This window comes from Mixophyes fleayi, chromosome 9 (assembly GCF_038048845.1).
Source record: "Mixophyes fleayi isolate aMixFle1 chromosome 9, aMixFle1.hap1, whole genome shotgun sequence".
Lineage (NCBI taxonomy): Eukaryota > Metazoa > Chordata > Amphibia > Anura > Limnodynastidae > Mixophyes > Mixophyes fleayi.
The window spans coordinates 129,907,463-129,922,745 of record NC_134410.1 but is presented as its reverse complement, the minus strand read 5'-3'; the positions used below and the strand labels follow the sequence as shown (position 1 = coordinate 129,922,745).

Genomic DNA, 15,283 nt, shown 5'->3' with positions numbered 1-15,283 from the left:
TATGGTTGTTCCTCCCTGGATAAAGCTGTCGCTGGGATCACAGTGGAGATTTGTCGTATCCCCAGGCAAGACAGAGAAGTAATGCCTGATGATATAAAGGCGAGGCTGGAGAGCACAGAATGAGATAAAACACTCTCTGTGATTGCATTTTCATGATGACCTTACAAGTTCATACCTGAAATCATCTGGGGGTGAGAACACTTGTCAGAGTGCTCTTTTCTTACTATCCCCCTTGTCATCGTCCCCTCCCATGTTAACGCACGTGTCCAGCATTATAACAAGAGGATGCAATGAGCGCAGGAGGTGGAGAGCTGAGCATGACGGAGGGGCAGATGGGAATGTTTTGTGTTAAAAAAAAAAAATAATTTGCACTATAATTGATGCAGGTTAATGGATCAGTGGGTCAGTGGGCAGCTGCAGGGGAACCAGTGCACAAAGCTGTACCCTATACTTGCGCTGGATACTACAAAGCCAGGTTAATACTGTGTTCTTCTCTGATTCCGGGAAGTGTCGCTCTTTCATCATGTGTGTGAATCGCTTTCATTCTCTATTTAGGGTTTTTATTTATTAATTCTTTCAAATTATTTATTATAACAGTGTATTTACTTTAGTCATTTTATATCTAATCACTAACAGTGCAGGTTTTCCACATCTCCCTGCTGGAGCACAGGTGTAGTCATTACTGAGTGATACAATGTAACAGATCCACAGGTGGTGTAATTATGTCACCTGGAAAACCTGTCCTGTTAGGGCTCCCTGAGCACTGTATTTGGGAAACAATCCATTGGGGTATACATTATGTATGCTGTAGTATTAATCTGTTTTAGCCCATTATGTGGTCTCATTTTGCCCCAAGCCTCAATTGTTGCGGAGCCCGTCCTGCTATTCCTATGTTACCCATCTGCTTATACAATCATGATGCTGGGGGCACACACTGGGGTATTTACTATCCACTTATGAGTGTGCAGAAGCCTGTAACTTTATTAGATGTTGTCACCAGACACAACGAACACAAAGTGTTCTATATAGCCAAACGCACAGGTAGTGACATCTCTTAGTGTCTGGCAAAGGAGTCTGGGTAAGTACGTGAGGTCAGGCCATGATTTCTGTATAAGGTTTTATACAGACGGGATTTTGAAAAAACAACACTAATAAATGTGTAGACAAAACCTTGGTTCTGACTTAAACAGAGCGTTTGAAGCATCTCCGAGATTCCTTGCAGCACAGGATAATATGTTCTTCAGTCGGCGTTCCCTCGATCTCCATTGTTTGTTACTGAGCTTTACAGTTTCTAAACGCCGCAGTCAGCAAAAACATTGATGCAAAAGTGAAATGAACACTTGTCAGAAGATGTATTTAAAGATCCATTATTTTTTGGGGACCATCAACGACAGAGCGTGTTTAATAAACCTTGAGAAAGCCTGTTACACGCTGTGATCTTTATATAGAGTTGGTTGCTAAAAAAGCGCGATTAAGCTTGAAGAAGCTGGACGTAAAAATGGCGCATTCACGCCCATATGCTGAGGTTCGTGCGTGTCGGCTAAGTAACACTTGCGTCCCACTTGCGCCAATGTATTTATACATTTATTTTATGTGCCACAAGCGCTTTCACTGTTGGGATTCAATAAAACTCTTAAAAAAACCTCTTAATAAAAATAATATGACTTTCTCTGGTGCGTATGTGTCTCTTCCTGGTCTGCATCCGTTCACAATTGCAATATGCATTGAAATCTACAATTATACAGTAGATACTTTTTTTCCCCATTGCATATTTCTTCCCCCTTTCCCAGCGCAATGTGTCTCTATGAATCCGTTTACTTCTGGTTCTCGAGCACTGGATCTGAGCAGCAATTATCTGTGTCCGACTTATCCCACCCAGCAATCTCACCGAGCAATCTCCATCACCCGTTGGCCTCTGCGAGAGGTTTTGGGTACTGCTAAATTAAACTGGATCTCATCAGAAGATTCCAGAAAGAAATCATTTGTTCAAGAGTGCTAAAAAAAGAAATCTAATCTCTGGCTAAAAGCGCATTTTGAACTGCGACTGGGGTCATACGGATTAGGGGACATAGAAGAAGAGAAAAGACTGTCAAGGGAATCTTGGGAATTTTTAAAAGGCAGAAAATCACGACATTTTTTAATCTACAGACCTCAGACGCGTATTTCACAGATAACGGGCACTCAGAGCAGGCTGCATTATCTTCATTTTAAATAGCTCGCTTTGCCAACGTAATACACTTGTCTTGTTCAACAATTTTTACAATGGTACTTGTAGGATTAGACGGTTTCCGTTGCAGCTCTGTTACCATGTATTGTGTTTATGGAGTCATTTCTTCATCTCCCATCACAAACAACAAAAAAACAAATCCTGCAGCTTATTGTCCACGATAAACAACTCCGAGATGGGTCAAAAAGTGAAACAGAAAAGCAGAGCACCCTCAGTTATTTGGCTTCGATATCACATTGTAATTTTTCAAAATCTCCTGTTCATCACTGTATGTTTTGAATCTATCTGACACCCCCCCCCCTCCCCCTCCCTAACTTTTTACTCCTGAAGATTTTTCAATGTTTCTGCTTTCAGAAATGGGGCACCACGCAGGAAAAGTGTCCTCCCGTAAGCGAGAAGACCTTATTAGCATGACGCGTTTTTTATATATATCTTCCTTTAAATTGATCATTGTGGTATTTCTCTAGTCTATAATCATTTCATTTGTAGATTTATTTCTTATGAGAGACAAAAAATGTATCACACTTGGTCAGGAGAGTAACTTTCCAGCCTTTTTAGTGGATTACACTAATTCAGTGGCCTTGGATGCCTCATTGCCAAGGGAATACTAGAATTATTCTTGGTGCCTCTGAGCTGGATATTTGCGGCTGGAATTTATATCCACATGTCGACGATGTACTAGAGACGCAAGCTCCTAGGTACGTTTTCATTTTCTTTAATCTTCCTGCTACATTTTCTTCTTCTCAGTTTTGGATCTTCATACATTTCTTTGGCTCACATTTCTCGCATTGTCCTGTTGCAAAGCTGGATTCATTGCTCTTTCTGCTGTTTTTTTTTTTTTTTTTCAACCCTTTCTCCGGTGAAGCCAGACAAATGTCATAATCCATTCATTACTCCCGCACATCAATAAAACATGGACATGCTGTCCTGGTTTACATAACATAATGCAGGCTGTCTCTCTGATGTTCCGCAGACCGCTGAGAGACTAGTAACACAGGGAAAGGTGGTGATTTACGTGAAATAAAAAATTATATTTCAAAATTCAATTGAGCTACAGTCTGTTGTCTGCTTTGGTGACTGATGGGTTCAATTCACCTGGAGGCAAATGTTTCAGAAACCACTGGACACAATGGCTGAAGAAAATACAATATAAGATGGTTGTCTGTCATGATTGCGCTGTGGGAAGGTATTATTACTAGTCTGGGGAAGTTGTTCAGCAGCGAGGTTTGCTGAAGACCACAGTTTGGTACGTCATGATTTGACAACAGTTAGCCAAAGGGGGAGGCATAAGCAGTCAGCTGAAGTACCAAGCCAGGGTCCAGAGGTAGGTCCACTAACAAAGTAACAACCAAAATAATTGAGTGATTTGTCTACAACGTCTGAGCAGCTACCTATCTGACAACTCCCTCCTTGATCCTCTCCAGTCTCTCTTCCGCCCCCTCCACTCCACAGAAACTGCTTTCACCAAAGTCACCAACAATATCTCGGCCAAATCCAGGGGCCACTTCTACATGCTTATGTCCTGGACCTCTCTGCAGCCTTTGCCACCAGGTATCACCCTTCACACCATTAGCCTTTCTGACACCTTCCGTTTGTGGTTCACATCCTACCTTGCCAACCGATCCTTCTGTTTCTACGTCAGGTGTCCCCCCTTATTCATCCGTCCCATAGGAGTCCCACAGGGTACTGTCAATGGCCCTCTGCTCTTTCCCCTGTACACCTCCTCCGTGGGTGAACTCATCAGTTCCTTGGGCCTCTAGTACCACATCTATGCCGGACGACACTCAACTCTATGTCTCATCTCCTGATCTCGTCCCTTCCCTCCTCTCTCGGGTGCCCAGTTCTTTCTGCCATCTCCTCCTGGATGTTTTTACTCTTTCTCAAACTGAACATGGCCAAAACTGAACTCATTGTCTTCCCTCCATCAAGAGTCTCCTCCCCTCCCGTCCTCTCTATCACTGTTGACAAAACCACTATCTCCTCTGTTTCCCAACTCCACTACCTAGGTGTAATTCTTGACTCCTCCTTCGCCCCACACATTCAATCTCTTGCCCAATACTGTTGCTTCCAGCTCTGCAATATCGCCTCTATCAGACCCTTCTCCCATGATGCCACTAAAACTCTTTTCCACTCACTGATCATTTCTCACCTTGACTACTGCAACCTTCTCCTTACTGGTCTCCCCCACTAACGTCTCCCCCCTCTTCGATCTACACTGCAGCAAGACTTTTCTGGACTCTCGCCGTTCCACATCTGCCTCCCCTCTGCACTAGCTCCCCTTCCCCTACAGAATCCTCTTCAAATTCCTCACTCCACACACAAAGCCTTCTCCACTGGTCCCTACATCCAACCTCCTCTCCATTCACACTCCCTCCCGCCCTCTCCGGTCACCTTCATCCCCTCTGGTAACCATCTCTCACTTCCGTATCCAAGTTTTCTCCCATGCTGCCCACCACCACTGGAATAATCTCTCACGTTCTGTCAGACTATCCCCTAGCCTTTATAACTTCAAACGGTCTTTGAAGACCCACCTGTTTATATAAGCCAGTCCTACACTAAACCACTCTACTACATAGTACACCTCATCCTCCATCTCTCCCACTTTTGCTTCTTGTCTTCAGATCCCCTTACATCAGCTCGCCCCCATGTGTGTGCCCCTTTCTATTTAGATTGTAAGCTCTAGTGAGCAGGGCCCTCTTCCCTCCTGCTCTCATTACCTATAACTCTGGCTCTCCAGCTACACTGCTCACCTCCTGTTTGAGCTCTCTGCCCATTGACTTCACCCCCCCCCATTGTCTTCCCACCTCTTTCAGTGGCTCTAAACCTGTTAGTTGCGCCCACACTAATGGGCACAGGTTTCATCCTGCGCTGAATATACCGCTTGTACCCCATTGTACCCCTTTCACATCCAGGCTATCAGTAGCTGTGTTGAGAGTTGTAGTGTGATTTGTGTAGTGTATTGTATAGTTACACCATGTACTGTCTTGTTGTTTGCCCTCTGTACGACGCTGCGGACCTCGTGTTGCTGTATAAATAAAGATTAACAATATTAATATGAGGTGAAGCTGCAGTCAGCGAAGGTCCAGTTGTGGTCACTGTCCTTATTAATGTGCAAATCTTTACGGATATTTCTTCTGAGGCACAGAGGAATCTGTGTCTATTTTAGGTATTTATACTGAGCTGTCTTGAACAATTAGCATTCCAGAAGTCTATGTACACAAGTATGGGTTAGAAGGAAAAGTCTAAGAATTAAAAAGATCAAAAAGAATAAAGGTAGTTTTCTGCACTTATTTCTTGCCATATACAAACTGCCTCAGTACAAGTTCTGTATCTTCCACAAAGGTGCACACAGCTGAACGCTCTGTGCTCTGCCCGGAGGCTGAGGTGCCAACAGATTGTGCGCGGAGCATTAATGCAAAATCACGCAGCTGACTGCGTTTAACCCTGCGTCGTTCTGCAGGTATCGCCCCCTTTACCCCCAGCGTTTTAGTACCTTAACACGCAGCCCGTTCTCCCAACGACCTATCGTACAGAAACCATTTATCAGCGGCTTACAGCAGAGAAATGTGATGGTCCGCTACAATTTTGTTTGGAAAGAAGAAAAAAACGATCACATCTCCCCAAAGAACCCCGAGGACAAAAGAATAAAGGTCTAGGTCCTATCGTCAAATGTGACTGCTTGTGCTCCTGGCTTGTAGGATGAGTCAAAGCATATGGTACAGGGCGCGGCGGGCAGATCCTCACAGAATTTCATTTGATGCTGACACAAAGTGCTAGATGCAGACATGGAAAAAGACAAGACAGAAAGCCATTGTGGGCCGCCAGCGGATTAATCGTCCATTGTGTGGGGGAAACACAACACTTTTGGCCCGTTTTGGAACAGCTGTGAGTGCTGCTTCTGTGGCTGCAAACTAACAGAAGTGTCATTATAATCCCAGTAACGTGGAAGTATACGCAATGCTACTGTATTGTTTCACTTGGTTGGGTTGGATCGGAGGAACGTGGACCTAATTTGTTGCAATTTCCCAATCGGGAATATTGGAAATTATGCTGGAGCGTAACGTGAGGAACATTTGAGCACTTCTGCAGAGAAAATGACCCATGTACTATGACATTTATACGTGTCTGGAACTGTTCTGTGCTTTTATATTTTATTTAGTTATTCATTATTCATTTGCATATAAAACCATGTATGTTATACACTGTATGTTATTTATATCCTAAACAGACGTAAGTGTTCTCTAAGGAAATAAATATCCTTTCCCCAGGGTTAGGAAGGCTAACGGCTTTGTTGCTGGATGGTAAATTAATTTTGCTGTTCATACAATAACTATAATCTCTCATGCAGGATCTTTATATACAGAGCTAGCGGACAGCAAATCATGTTTATTTTGGACATTAGAAGGACACCCAGTGAGGAAGCAACAAGCAGACATTCTAGTGGTTTAAAAATAAAGATGGCAGCTCTCACTGGGAGGGGATAGAAAAACTAAAGTGTAATTCTGCCTATAGATTATATCCAAATAATGCTCTTACCTCAACTAACAGAACGTTGTAGAGTAGAAGACACATCCGGGTCTTAATGAGTAACGGATGCGTCTGCTGAACAACAGAGACTTCCGCTCAGCTTGTTACAGAAACCTTTTATTTTATATGTTAAGAACACAATTACCACAAAGCATCATTTTTAAACTTGAATAACCAACTAATACGGCAGGAACGACTTCCCGATATGCGTACTAAATAAAATAATTTGTTGTTATCTCCGCCACAGCACGCTGGGCTAATCCTGGTCTATGGCCGAGCGCCTACTAAAGTCTCTGTGAGCGTCTGCTAATCGTCCGTTTGTCTGGTGACAAACATTACGCTAGTTCAGGTGTTCGCCATCATCGTCCGTAACTTACGCCTGCTCCTAACCACCCGCAAATAAAGTCGCTCTTTCAGCCGTTTCTGGAACCACGTTCCAGTCTGATTGCTCGAACATCCCCATTCAGTCCATTGCTTATGTTAGAACACCACTTCCATCCAAGAAATCTAGAATGAGAAGATATCTGTGTGTGTGTGTGTGTGTGTATATATGTGTGTATATATATATATATATATATATATATATATATATATATATATATATATATATATATATATATATATATGTAATATATATATATATGTGTAATATATTATAATGTGTGTGTGATTTATACTGGATATTCTTGTAATGGTAAATTGGCATAAACCAAAATATTGTAATTGTGATTGACAAGAAGGCGTTCAGCAGCTGCTGTGTAACAGAGATGGATTCCCGGTATGAGTCCACAGGGATAAATAATAGATTACGCACGTGGCTAGTGGCGTGTAATGGAGTCTTCTGCAGGGTAACGAGCCGTGTAGGTAGAAGAATTAACCTCAGGGTTGTGACGCGAGCGGCCGCTGTTTGTCTCATCTGGTGTCGGAGCGCACGTCTCTTGCAATGCATAGAGAAGCACCAGCTCCCTAACCATGAGATATTCTTATAGGTCTCCAGTAACATTAAAATGCACCTATCACCTATGCACAGGGGGGCTTCAGTTAAAAGGCGCACTCGATGGGCAACGCAAGTTGCCTTGGTTTTTCCAGTGGTGCAACTCGGTAGCCTGCACAGCACACAGCCTACTCTCCGCTCGCAGGAGGTGTCTCTACAAACCGGTAGTGAGTCTAAGGGAACGGAGAGACGGAAAAATCTCATTGGTGCGCTTCTCTGTACTGTGCAAGAAGCTCCCCGACTACTCTTGGATTGATGCACTAGAAATTTCGGGGAACCTTCCTTTCTCCTTACTGTTTCAGCCACAGATTCTCCTCTCCTTTCACACAAGGTTTACGTTACGCATTTTGATGCCCCTGTTTCCATGGAGACCACAGCAGAAAGCCGGCGAGTCCTACGCTATTGATGCCAGGAGGAGAGGAGGCGACCCGGTCTCATTAAGGCATGCACAAGGTCAAACCAGTTGTGGGTCAGGTCTCATTCGCTCTCGCTCCTCTGCTAAAAGTGTCTGCCCTGGATGTCAGAGCGATAGCACCGGGGCCGACTGCAAAACCCCCTAAATTTCTATTTCAGTTCCAGTCTGTAAAAATAATGGGTGAGAGCTAAAGTCTTATAGTATCAGATTTGGCCGTCAAAGCGAAAGAGACGTTATTGCGTGGAATTCTATGTCCTCCTTTCCTATGAGCATAAGGTCAAAAAAATTGCAGTAACATTTATTAAGCCGTCCATTACTACTGTACAGATTGATTTATTGTGTCCTATGCTGTATATTTATGGAATATTCATACTGTATCTCATATCTATCTATTTATCTCATATTTATCTTATTTATCTATCTCATGTCTGTCTTAATATCCGTCTATCTTATATCCATCTGTCTGTATATCTCTTATATTCATCTGTCTGTATATCTGTCTATCTTATATCCGTCTGTCTATCTCATATCCGTCTCTCTATCGCTTAACGGTCTGTCTGTTTATCATATCCGTCTTTCTGTCTATCTAATATCCGTCTGTCTATTATATCCGTCTCTATCTATCGTATCCGTCACTCTGTCTATCTCATATCCGTCTGTCCGTCTGTCTGTCTATCTCATATCCATCTGTCTGTCTATCTCATATCCGTCTGTCTGTCTGTCTATCTCATATCCGTCCGTCTGTCTATCTCATATCCGTCTGTCTGTCTGTCTCACATCAGTCTGTCTATCTTATATCCGTCTCTCTATCGCTTAACGGTCTGTCTGTTTATCATATCCGTCTTTCTGTCTATCTAATATCCGTCTGTCTAGCATATCCGTCTCTATCTATCATATCCGTCTCTCTGTCTATCTCATATCCATCTGTCTGTCTATCTCATATCCGTCTGTCTATCTCATATCCGTCTGTCTGTCTATCTCATATCCGTCTGTCTGTCTATCTCATATCCATCTGTCTGTCTATCTCATATCCGTTTGTCTGTCTGTCTGTCTCACATCAGTCTGTCTATCTCAGACAGACTGATATTGGTAGATTCACCAGCTGCCAGGACTGTTGTTGATTATGACATCCGCATTTATTCAAATGAGATCATTAAATGATGCGGATCCTCTGTCACGTTTGATGTGTTTATGTCTCGGATATTCAGCGTGACCAGTCACGCAAGCCTGCGGTCACCCTTAAATGTCATCTGCCGCTTTTGAAAACCTTTTAGATTCACTAGATGAAAATGTTAACGTGTCTCTGCCACCAAAATACCCTGAGAGGAACATGTTAACCTGAGCGGAAAAGATGTGAATATTTTTGCTAGGAAAGCTCAGAATGTCGGACGCAAGCTGTGATGTCATCCGATCGGCAGAGCTGCGTTACTGAAGTCTATTTGTCGCAGTGATTCATGTGGCTTTTCTCATTAATCGCCTTTGGGAATGAGCAAATTAAAGTTTAATTTTAATTACTATGCAACCTCGTTTTGTGCTTGCAAACTGCAGAAACTGTTAGTTTCAATAATGGATAGGTTCTGGCATTATATCAGTTCGATGGGATGTGGGCACTAGAGCCACTCTTGTCATTTTTAGCTACTTCTTAGGACAAGATCGTTCCATTATTTTGTTTACCTGTAAAAAAATATTAGAAGTACATAAGCAGCCCTCATTCTGGTGGCTCGTGTAGAATAAATCTAGTGGCTAGTATACAATACAGACCTCATTCTGGTGGCTCGTGTAGAATAAATCTAGTGGCTAGTATACAATACAGACCGCATTCTCTGGTGGTTAATGTATAATACAGAACCCATTATATGGTGGCTGGTACACAATACAGAGCCAATTACCTGGTGGATGCTCTATAATATAAGCTCATTCTATAGCATCTAGTGTCCATTCTTTAGTGACTAGTGTACAGAATAAAACCTATTTTCTGATACTAGAACCATTCTCTGGAGGCTAGTATAAATTACGAGACCACATTTGCTTGTGGCTAGTAAAAAGTACAGAACCTGTTTTCTAATGGCTAGTATATAGTGCAGAGCCTGTTTTCTAGTGGCTTGTATAGAGAACATAACCTGTTTTCTAGTGGCTAGTATAGAGTACAGAACCTGTTTTCTAGTGGCTAGTATAGAGTACAGAACCTGTTTTCTAGTGGCTAGTATATAGTACAGAACCTGTTTTCTAGTGGCTAGTATATAGTACAGAACCTGTCTTCTAGTGGCTAGTATAGAGAACATAACCTGTTTTCTAGTGGCTAGTAAAAAGTACAGAACCTGTTTTCTAATGGCTAGTATATAGTACAGAGCCTGTTTTCTAGTGGCTTGTATAGAGAACATAACCTGTTTTCTAGTGGCTAGTATAGAGTACAGAACCTGTTTTCTAGTGGCTAGTATAGAGAACATAACCTGTTTTCTAGTGGCTAGTATAGAGAACATAACCTGTTTTCTAGTGGCTAGTAAAAAGTACAGAACCTGTTTTCTAATAGCTAGTATATAGTACAGAGCCTGTTTTCTAGTGGCTTGTATAGAGAACATAACCTGTTTTCTAGTGGCTAGTATAGAGTACAGAACCTGTTTTCTAGTGGCTAGTATAGAGTACAGAACCTGTTTTCTAGTGGCTAGTATATAGTACAGAACCTGTCTTCTAGTGGCTAGTATAGAGTACAGAACCTGTCTTCTAGTGGCTAGTATAGAGAACATAACCTGTTTTCTAGTGGCTAGTATAGAGTACAGAATCTATTCTATAGTGAGTGGTGTGTGTGTATATATATATATATATATATATATATATATATATATATATATATATATAATTTTATACAGATCCTGTTCCCTGGTTACTGTTATACAGTATAAACCCCATTCTCTGGCGGCTAGTGTACAATACTGACTGGGAGTGGACAGGTGCCACCCTTAGTATGAATAAAATAAGTACACTTGTTTCCTGCAACTAGCATAATTTTCGGTGTGAATAGGACACAAAACATGCTCGGGCTCATTATCTTACAGTATCAGCAACTGTATGTTCATGGCTTATGGTGTGTTTAGTAAATGAGCCCAATAACTTTTGTAATAATAAGTCATAATTTAGTACAATACCCCTTTACAAGAGCAGCATAGAGGAGAACAATGTTTTCTCTTCTACGTTCCTATCCGTGCGTCACGCGTCTATACAACAGTGAGACAACAGCTTTGTTCCCATCTGCGAGGAAACACAATAAATACGGAATTGTCATAGAAACAGAGTGTAGCGGAATTGCATTGAACACAATGTTCTACCCCCTCATCCCCCCCCCCCCCCTTCTCCTTCCCCCGAATTCCACAAGGTACAGGAAGTAGCGCTAATAACCTGCAAATCATTGAGCCTCTGGATCGGTGAGGTTCTATAGATGGTGTAATGGGCAGTAAGTGTTTTCTGCTCTGAGAATTACTCGTATAGCCTCTGCTGTAGGTTTCTGGTCATAGAATCCATTTACTGCTTTGATAACCTATTCTCTTCTGTGATAAATATCTCTGTTCTGGTCTGTGATTCTGTACAGAATTTAAAGACATCTCTCGCAAATTCTTCTATAGATCTCCCTGACTGAGTGAAAGAGGAAGTGATGGGCAACTAGATACACTGGGGGCCGGGTGGACGGCCCTCTAACCTTCAAAAGGGCCGCACATTGTCCTTAATCTTAGTAATAAGGTAAAACAATATGTTTAAAGAATGAGACACCTCTCTGTAATAACATATCGGCAGCATTTTACACACGTGTTACACGCTATCACAAACACAACTGACGAAGCAGGAAGGTGGCCGCAGGTGAAGACTCGGAGGGTCACCTATTGCTGCCCTATAACCTCAACACTAAGTGGTTTCCATTGCACTGTGTTTTTGGGGGAAGCAACGTTTATCACCTCTTTTTTTTCCTCCAAATAAATATGTTTTTATCCCATTTATACATCCATTGAGTCGATGGTTGCAGAAAACAACTGCTACGAGCAAACCGAAACCCCCTTCACAGAAGGACAGCAAATAAGTGAATTTGTTTTTTGCACACAATTTAATTAAAGCTAACCTTGTCTTTTAGTCTGACCTCTGTACAATATCATTATATACCCCCCCCTCCCCCTATCTCACTGCCCAAGGCGCCAACGTCGCTCTGCTCCCCTGTACGTCACCCCCACCCTTACCCTGGTGTCTGCAAGAAAGGTTTACAAAGGAGCAGAACGAACTAAAGGGATTTCCATGCGCTGTCTCTGGACAGTTACTATGAAACAATGGAGCCCCCTCTTAAATGAAAACCTGTCAAAAGATTAATTGGCCCACGTTCCGAGGCTGCCAGTTTGTTCGGCGTTAATCTCTCCAGTGCCACAAGCAGGGTCACCTTACTAATCTAGTTCTTGACATAGATTCCCTTTACTGTGAAATTATTTCGGCACCTAGTCCTCGTAGGGCGACCATTGCTCGTAACCTCTCCGCCGCTCAGGGGGCCCTTCCACGCATTAGTATTTCGTAGTCGTCTCTTCAGCCGCAGTTGTTTGGATTCACACGCCGCCGTCTTCTCCATTCACGTTGCGTTTCTTAGGTAGCAAAATATTAGCTCTTCTGATTAAGGGCTTTGGTGTGAGAAATTCTCTGTCTGACACTTCAAATACTCCAGCTTAATCTGCGGAATGGTGATTATTACTTTCTCCCAAGTTTGAGCATCTCTATCTCGGCTGTCACTCTGCAGTGATAATGACTGCAAGACGACACCGGATCTAACAGTGGATAACACGCGGGCAAAGCTCTTGTGGTGGTCGGAAATCGGTGTGAATTCTACACACGCCTCAGCCCCGTCTCGCACCCACCGAGGTGTTTGATATTCTGTCCACATGAAATTCTTTAATCAAACAGCAATGTTAGTAGCCTGGGGTTAGACAAAGCAGAGGGCCCTCTGAAAACCTCTAGGGCCAAGGCTTTAATTATAAAAAATATCCTTCTCGGAGGTGGAGGGGTGGGCCCTGCTTATGTCGTCATCTGTTCATTTATTCATCAAAAAAAATTAACATATTTTAATTGATCAAAGGGCATCGTGTGTTGCTCTAATCAGCCGGACCTGATACAACAACCTGATGCATTCTGACTGAATTATATACTATATTATTCCCAAATCTATGTTCATAAAATAGATGGAGTTAATGTGTCTCATATTCATAAGAAGGAGAGAAGTCGGGGGTTTTGTCGGTGCACTCAACTGGTTAATGATATTGGACTGGTTTGCAAGATGTGCCGCCAATTTAGGTAGCGCAAACCAATCATTAGTGATACATTATAGTCTTGAATCTGATGCTTTTACACTAACAGGAATGGAAAGATTTCCCTCTGCAAATAAATACATTTATATTTTCTAGAAGAACTCACCCATACCCTGCAAATTTGGAAGGATGATCCTGTTTAACAGACTTCAAACGTGTTGTGGTTTGCCCTGGATTGGATGGAGCTTCATCAAAAAGTGGGCATGTTTGGGTGGATTGAGGAGGGGGGGGGGGGTTAGGTGGACAGGGGTGAGGCTTAATTTTTTCCCCAATTTTTCCTTTGTAACTGGTTGGGAACGTGAATCATTAACTTAGTGTTGCCAGTAGACTGTTGCAGAGTCAGATCATCCATCAGGCATCATACTCTCCCAGGCATTAAGAGTCCCGGATTACATTAAGTTGTCCTTATGTGGCGTTTTTTGCAAAAAGGAGGAAGGGGGTTGAAACCAGTATCGAGCCTAGAGCCGCTTGGGGGTCTTAATCAGACTCTGGTCTATGTATCTCCTACTGCTAGTGACGGCTATGTACAATGAAAGTTATTCCGCTCACTTTACGCTATTGTATCTCCTTTTGCATCCACCGCATAATAGGTCGCATAAAACTGCCCTTTGCCCAATGGTTACAAGGTGAGGTGAATGCACGCCCCCTATTCCCTAATGTAACTGAAGTGTTCTGGATTTATTCCAATGAACTGATTGCAGGACCGTTAATACGGTGTCACATAACTCAGGAGTTGTCGTTATGCATTATTATATCTGTGGAATGAAGTGAAGTGCAATAATTGCACCAAGTTGCCGGCTAGGAACCCTGAATGTACAAACGACCCCTTACCATACCAATTTATGTCACCTGGCATCTAAAACATTACCTTTTGCATGGTGCAAAAGCTTTTTTCCAGGGTGCAGAAAAACTTCATCCGCGGATTTTCAATATTTCACACAAGCTGTTAAAACTCCCTTTTGTAGTGCGTCTGCTGCTGTTTTGTGACTTGATCACGACGCAAAGGAACCATCATCCGCAAGAATCCTTGGCACGTACGCAAAGATCTGTGATTGTGGTTTGCAGAGGCCGGTGCAGGGATTATAAGAAGACACCTGATGTTATAAAGGACGCAGAAAAGAAAAATCTTGTGCTACTCGGAAAATGACCAGCAATGATCTCTCTCCTTGTCCTCTGGGCAAATCAGACAACAGGAACTTGTTTACATCCGGTACCATCTCTGCCACCTTGCAAAAGGAATGGGGACCCCAAATTTACTAGTTGTTTCCTTTTATTTTCATTTAAGTATCAGACTATGATCATCCTCCATATTGGCGTGGTTGGCATGTTCATAGATGATGTTCCCATGGAGATCACCAGAATAGGTGTTTTCAAGAGTGCTTGTATTTATAAACCCAATTGCCTTCTAATGTCCTTTAAGTGCTACATTCACCGATCCCCAAATTACAGCGTCCAAGTGACCGGTCTGCCAGCCTATGATTTTGTAACCATTTCTACTTGAAATAGGGTTAAATGACTTGATACTTTTTCCTTCTAACATCTATCTGAATCATACCTGTGCATCTGTATCTGCATAAATGTGGCTAACTTTGCAGAGTCTTTAGTGGTATATTTCAGGCACAAGTCCTTCCATGTCTTTCCATTTGATTTCTATTCCATATATTAAATCTATATTCCATTTTTGTTATGTATTTAATTTTCCATAAAATCAGTCATTTGGACTTTCTCTCAAGGGGTTAAGCATGTCGGCTAATGTTAAAGAGACTCTGAGATTCTTCTGAAGTGATAAAGTG

At 42.4% G+C, this 15,283-nt stretch overlaps 1 protein-coding gene across 5 annotated transcripts in view; it reads left to right on the top strand.

Annotated features, from left to right (window-relative positions):
• DIPK1B (divergent protein kinase domain 1B) overlaps positions 1-15,283 on the top strand; it is a 66,710-nt gene that overhangs the window by 35,190 nt on the left and 16,237 nt on the right. The window lies entirely within an intron of this gene.